Raw genomic sequence first — 7,085 nt, 5'->3', positions numbered from 1 at the left:
TTTTCTGTTTTTTTTCTAACATGTATATTTATTTAGTTTTATTATTTGGTATGCTATTGAGGTTGATTCGATACTTTGAACAAAATAGCAGTTGAATATCAAGAACGAAACAATATATGGAAGGACGAAATTGTAGATGTGGTATTGCAAAATCCAAAACTAAATCGTAGCTTAGTTGAGAACATATTGTAGGTGAGTAACTTCATCTACGGTTTTGTCCAAAGAAATGACTTTTTTATACTACATTACTACAATGCGAAATCGTAGTCGAGAGTCGAAACCGCAGGCGTATTTAACTCGGTTACAGTTTGGTTGGCTATTGACAAATTTTTGGCTATTAAGTGAAAAATTATTAGCAGTTTTGGCTGGATTAGTAATTTTCTCTTGAACAAATGATTGTAGTTTAAACATCATTAACGTCGCCAAATCAAATCACAAGTGATTAATTAAGTTAAAATGCATCAATCATGATATCTTTAATGAATCATAAATAGTTGTTTTATTTGTAATTTGTTTTAATGTTCATTTTAAAATATGTTTATAAAAATATCTTGGATGCTGAAGGTGATGTTTGTCTTTCTTCCAAGGGATAATGACTTGATAGGGTAAGATACTTTTTGAAATTTACACATTTAGTCATTATTCTTTTTTTTTTGTAAAATAAACCCTTATACTTTATTAATATGTAGACATTAGGTCCTTTTCACCGGATTCTACAGGTTTTGCTGACGTGGAAGGGTTTATTTTACAAGAAAAAAGAATAAGGACTAAATGTGTACATTTCAAAAAGTATCTTACCCTATCAAGTCATTTTCCTTTTCTTTTATTTTGTTGAAATGAAATACCCAGGTGGCATCCACATATCCACAACGAGATTTTTCCAACTTTTATTCATCATGAAAAAAGAGGGAGAACCCCGATCTCCGGCGACTCCTTTGTGTGTTCCTACACATCACTGGTAGCAAGGAGGAATGATGGCAAAAACAACAAGGTCGAAGGGGGATGCAGGAGGAAGTAGAGACGGTAGTTGGCGGCGAGGAGCTGCTCTGGTAGCCCCCTCGTCGATTCTTTCTTCTTTTTCTGGCAACATATCTCAAAGGTGGAGGCAAAGAGAGACAGATCGGAGAAACACAACATGTAAAGGGTGTTTAGATGTTGCTGTTCGACTGGAAGGAAGAGAGACGAGAAAGGGAAGGGTCGCCGCCCTTTTCTTGTTGCTGGAGGATCACCCACCTCCGGTGACTAAGCTAATTAATTGCTATTTAGTGCCACTTGTGCTTCCACATCAGCAAAACCTGTAGAATCCGGTGAAAATGACCTAATGTGTACATATTAATAAAGTATAAGGGTTTATTTTACAAAAAAAAAAGAATAAAGACTAAATGTGTACAATTCAAAAAGTATCTTACCCTATCAAGTCATTTTCCCTAAAAGCAAATTCGTAGATGACCGGTATACCGGGTATAGCCGGTCACAATGATTGCATTGTTACAAAAAATAAAGTATAAGAGTTTATTTTACAAAAAAAAAAATAAAGACTAAATGTGTACATTTCAAAAAGTATCTTACCCTATCAAGTCATTATCCTTTTTCATAAATTTGGATTAACAGTCATGTTTTAATACATATATTATTAACAGTAGTGTTTTAATACGTATATTTTGAATGATTTTTATAAAAGGCATTTAAAATATGTGATATGTGAAAGCTACTCTAAATCATTTGTAGAAGATTAATAATTGCTGATCCACCAACATGTCTAAATATGGAAAAAGGATTTAGGGAGAGTGGAAAGGATAAGATGGTTATGCAATTCCATCCGTATGTAGTTGTGAGTTGGAAACCATGAAGGCCAAAAGGGCATGCTTGCCAACAAAGATTCAATCATCAAAAAAAAAAAAAAAAGTTAATCAAAATTGAAAGCTCACCCACCCCTCAAATTTATCAAATTTAATATTTTATTCCTTTTTGCAAAAATGTTGTAATTGCCTATTTAAAATATAAATAACATAATATTTGTAGACAACTAACATTCACCGTAGATAAGACTTTGACCTACATTACATAAACCAAGCTCTTAGCACTTATCGAAAGGTATTATAGTTAAAGCTAAAAAAAGAGATTTAATCCGTCAACCCAGTATAAGACTATTTGGTTGGATTGAGATTTTAATTCATATAATTAAATCGGTCAATTTGTCTATAACCAATTTAAATAAATAAATTGAATTGAATTGAAATTTTCAATACGCTTTTCAACCTACCAATTTGTTTAAATATGAATAAATTCTACAATTATATATATATATATATATATATATATATATATATATATATATATATATATATATAATTGGATATAATTATTTATTTATAAAGCTATATTATATATGAAAATAGTAATCATATTTTAATTATTAATTATTTTTAACATTGCCACCATATAAAATTTATTTGTATTGGTGGTTGTGTTTTAACATGTGAAATTATAAAAAGAAATACTTCATAATAAAGCATATGTTAGTTTTCCATGTTACATTTATTTAGTTTAGATTTATTTAATTATTTAGCTTATTTAGTTTTTTAGTTTTAGTATCATGCTTCATATATTGCGTAAAAGGAAATGATGTATTGATTTTTATATTGATTGGTTATTTTAAAAAATAATACCAATTAATTATTAAGGCTACTTGTATATTTACAATGTTATATTGGAAAAAGGTGAAAGTATGGATGGAAAAGGAATTACAAGCATCGGAACTAAAATAAAATATCTTTATAAATACGAAGTAGATATATTATACGGAAATTTTATACGTATCTTCAAATTGCTTTGTATACACCCATGTGAGTGTAATGGTGATTGTGTACTTCTCATGATGTGACGATTTATGTGAGTGTGAAACATATAATAACACTCATATTATATATTATAAAGCATATTAGTTATATCTTGAAATTTAAGAGATATAAGTTACAAAATTTTTTGTACAAATCAATTATGTATAAATAATTCATTAATACTTGTCAAAAGTTTTAAGGAAAGTTATTAAGAAATTCAATTTGAAGTAAAATGAAAATATTAAAATATTAAATTCATTTATATAAATTTATTTACATTTTTTAAACTAGACATCAATATTAATTAATTTACATCAATAGTATAAACATAAAATAAATATTTTATTTAAAAGTGGTAGATTTTTATTATATAATAAAATATTATCACCTCAAAACGTCGGAGCAGCTATAGTGCAAATCCTGATTAATGAAGCACGGGCGATGATGCAAGAAATGCTCAATCAGCAGCAACGTGAGTTCACAGAGTTATTAGCTCAGGAGCTAGCTAATGTTAGAGGAAGAGCGCTAGTAGTCAATGAGTCGGTAGTTTTTGAACAAGTGTGGAAGCTATGAATCGAGTATGAAAAGAATCAGAGTTTAATGATCAATTTATGATTGTGAGAATTGAACACAAGGAGTAAATAAATCTGTGTAAGCTCATATTAGATCTAGAAAGGATATACAAATGGGTTTGTACAAAGTTTCTCTCTCTAGTCTAACACTCCAAATGGTTCCTTACATAATGGGAGTCACTCACTTCCTATTTATAGGAAAGACTCAACCCATTTACACATACAAGAGGGTAAGCCTAAAACACTACATCCAAGAGTGACTTTGCACCCTAACATTCTCCCCCTCAAAGTTAGGATTGGATGTCCGGCTTCAATCTCCAACGAGCTAGCGCGATCAAAACCAAACTCCCCCTCGAAGTAACACCGGTCTTCAAATCCGCAAATGAATATTCGACAAACCCGAGAAGCTTCGAATACCCATCATTCTCCCCCTTTTTATAATCAAAAAATGATTATAAAACCCACTAAGGGTGAGAAGCGCCCGAGGAATAGTCTTCACGATACTCCCCCTTGATGTGTACCAAAAATGAATCACCAAAAATCTTGCACGGAAAAACAATCACGAAAAAGCCACAAAAAATTTCCAACTTATGAAAATTTTTGACTTTTGGGTGAAAGTTGCAAGATTTTTCAAAAACCGGGTAAAAATCGTCACTTTCTGAATTCTGCAGGGACCCGTTGCGCCAAAAACAGCCAAATATGCGAAACTCTAGCCCATTTGCGAAACTGGGCATAAAGCGTAAATTCGCACAAACTGCAGGGACTGAACATGAAACTTCTTTCCATTTCTCAGAAAATTAACCAAATTTCGAAGTTGGGTATTTGCTGCCAACTTTTTAAAACTTCAGGGGCTTATTTCGAAACTTCTGCATTCTTCATTTCACAAAAGTAACAAAATCAACTCAAAAATGGGTAGATATTGTAAAGTCGTTAAAATAGCAGGGACCCAAATCGAAAATCTGAACATCTTCTTTAATTCTTGTTACCAGTTAGGCAGTTACGAACACGAACAACACAAGCCAAAATACACCTTTTGACTACATATTGAAATTGCGTTTTTCCAAAGCGAAACTCGACCGATCCATCCATTTCGAAATCAAAATCATTCCTTCGATTCTAACCCATCAATTTTTCCTCAAACCTTCAATTCTCAATCGACTTCCAAGAATTCATACCCACATTCGATTCAAAGCTTGAAAACAATCAATACCAAAATCACAATCATAACAACCAATAATTGATTCCATTCTTTCTCAAACCCATCGTATCACCACTTTCGTTCCGATAACACCATTAATTTTGACTTTTCAGCAGCCTTTGACTTCACGATTTTGTATTCAATTCATTCCATTCTCTGGTTCGCAATTTCAATAGAAAAGAATTGAACATATGAACCACTTCGTATCAGAATTAACTTTCAACAATCTGAACCCAATTTTGACTTCTACTTTTATCATCGTAACACATTTTGACTTTCAATTCAAGATAATCAGTGGAACAAGTCGAAATTATGTTGAATCGAATCAACACATAGTCAAAATCGAATTCTTCCAGAACCAAAATCCCACTATCGACTCTAAAGAAGAATCAATTCAAATCAATTTCGATTGTAAACTCAAATACAATTTCAATCATGTGGCTTACGATTTGGAGACTGACTTCAAAACATATCGATACTAGACTGATTCTCAACAATCAAGACATCGAATAAAAAAAAACATGAATGAACAAGAATCGATTGACAGAAAAGTAATGAAATCATATGCGATTAATCATTCACATTGAAATCATGAATCCGGTGCTTGTACCAGACCGTGAAGACTAATCGAGATGAAACATCAGATCGAACAACAAATTTCTCAAATCGGTTTGATAAAATACGCCTTTGAGGAGATGCGATTTGAAAAAAAAAATCAATCGAGAGATGTGAATAATGGATTCAAACGAGAAGTACGAACTGGATAGAAATCTTGGGTTCAATTTTATGAATAGAAGTGGATCGAATGCTTAATATTGGGCCTAAAGAGGAATGATGAATAGTAAACAGATAGAATTTAATTTTGATTTTGGTTTGGGTTTGATCTATGAAAGAAAATAGATTGGATCTACAATTGGGCTTGAAACAAATTCGATCCAATCAAGACAAAATGATCAAAAATGAAAAACTCAAAGCACGAATCGAAATCATGGATGTTTTGGAATCCATTTGAGAATTTGAGATACCTTTTTGACGAATCGAGTTTCGTTTGCAACGAACGAATCAAATTTAGAAGATCTTGGTTCTTTTGTTGGAATGAGAAAATCTCCAAATCGAACATTATACCACCCATTATGCATGAAGTACAACTTGTTCTTCGTGTTCTTCATCAAACCAAGAACATCTTCAAAAGAACCACCAACACTTTTGGGTTTTGACTTCAAATTCAATGCAACACTTGTAGATTGTTGCTTTGGAACCCAAATTTGCTTCACGGATTTCGACTTCACAACATTTGACGATTTTTGTGAGTAAACCCGCTTGTTTTTCCGATTAATCTTCTTCTTATTTTTCTTTCTCATCTTTTTGCATCTTGAAGACTTGACTCCATGAACAAACCCACTTTCCACAACATGAACATTTTGAGTTTGAATCAAATCTTTTGGAGTTTGATACTTGTGAATTTCTTGGATCACCGGCTTCCGATAAGGAATCATTCCTTCAAACGAATCACAAGAACACAAAATATCATCGGTTTGAACTCCAATCGAGCAAAAAACTTTTTCATCATGAGAATCAACTTGAACTCCTTTTTCTTAAACATCAAGAACATCACATTGAACTCCATTGTCAAGAACTTCAACAAACTTAAGAGCACGAAGATCATTTGGGTCTTCAATAAGAGAAACATATTTCTTATTGAACAAATCTCTTTCTTCTCCTTCCTTTTGATTTCTACTACGAACTATTATGGACAAGGCAATTTTATTCAACCATGCAATCTTACAAATTGGTTGAAATACCAAGCTTCCATGATCATCCTTCAAACCTCCATAAGAAACCATATTACCCCATGAAATCAATTTGCTTAACACCAACCCATAAAATTGATCTTCATTGACTTTGTATTTGATATCTTCAACGATCACAATCCAAGAATCATATGGCAAATCCGCCATGATCACAAAAACTTGAAGATTTCTAGAGAGAGAAAGTGATTTTGAATGGGTTTTCAAAAGAGAGAAAGTAAAAATCACTTGAATTCTAGTGAAGAAAATCGAATTATGAATAGAAACAATGATGAATTTGATTTCTAGAATCCAAAAACTCTCTAAAACACGAAGATCAAAACACAATGAAGAATCACCAAATCAAGATTGCCACCATGGATCAATTCTTGATCAAATCAAGAACACCCGCTCTGATACCAATTGTAGTGGTGTTGATTATGATGGCATGTGCGGAATTAGAAAGATCTAGTGAATCATCATGTAAAATCAAGAACACAAGGAGTAAATAAATCTGTGTAAGCTCATATTAGATCTAGAAAGGATATACAAATGGGTTTGTACAAAGTTTCTCTCTCTAGTCTAACACTCCAAATGGTTCCTTACATAATGGGAGTCACTCACTTCCTATTTATAGGAAAGACTCAACCCATTTACACATACAAGAGGGTAAGCCTAAAACACTACA

The sequence above is a fragment of the Lactuca virosa genome, chromosome 5, assembly GCF_052849685.1.
Source record: "Lactuca virosa cultivar CGN04683 chromosome 5, Lactuca_virosa_CGN04683_v6, whole genome shotgun sequence".
Taxonomy (NCBI): domain Eukaryota; kingdom Viridiplantae; phylum Streptophyta; class Magnoliopsida; order Asterales; family Asteraceae; genus Lactuca; species Lactuca virosa.
Note: the sequence above shows the minus strand (reverse complement) of the source record.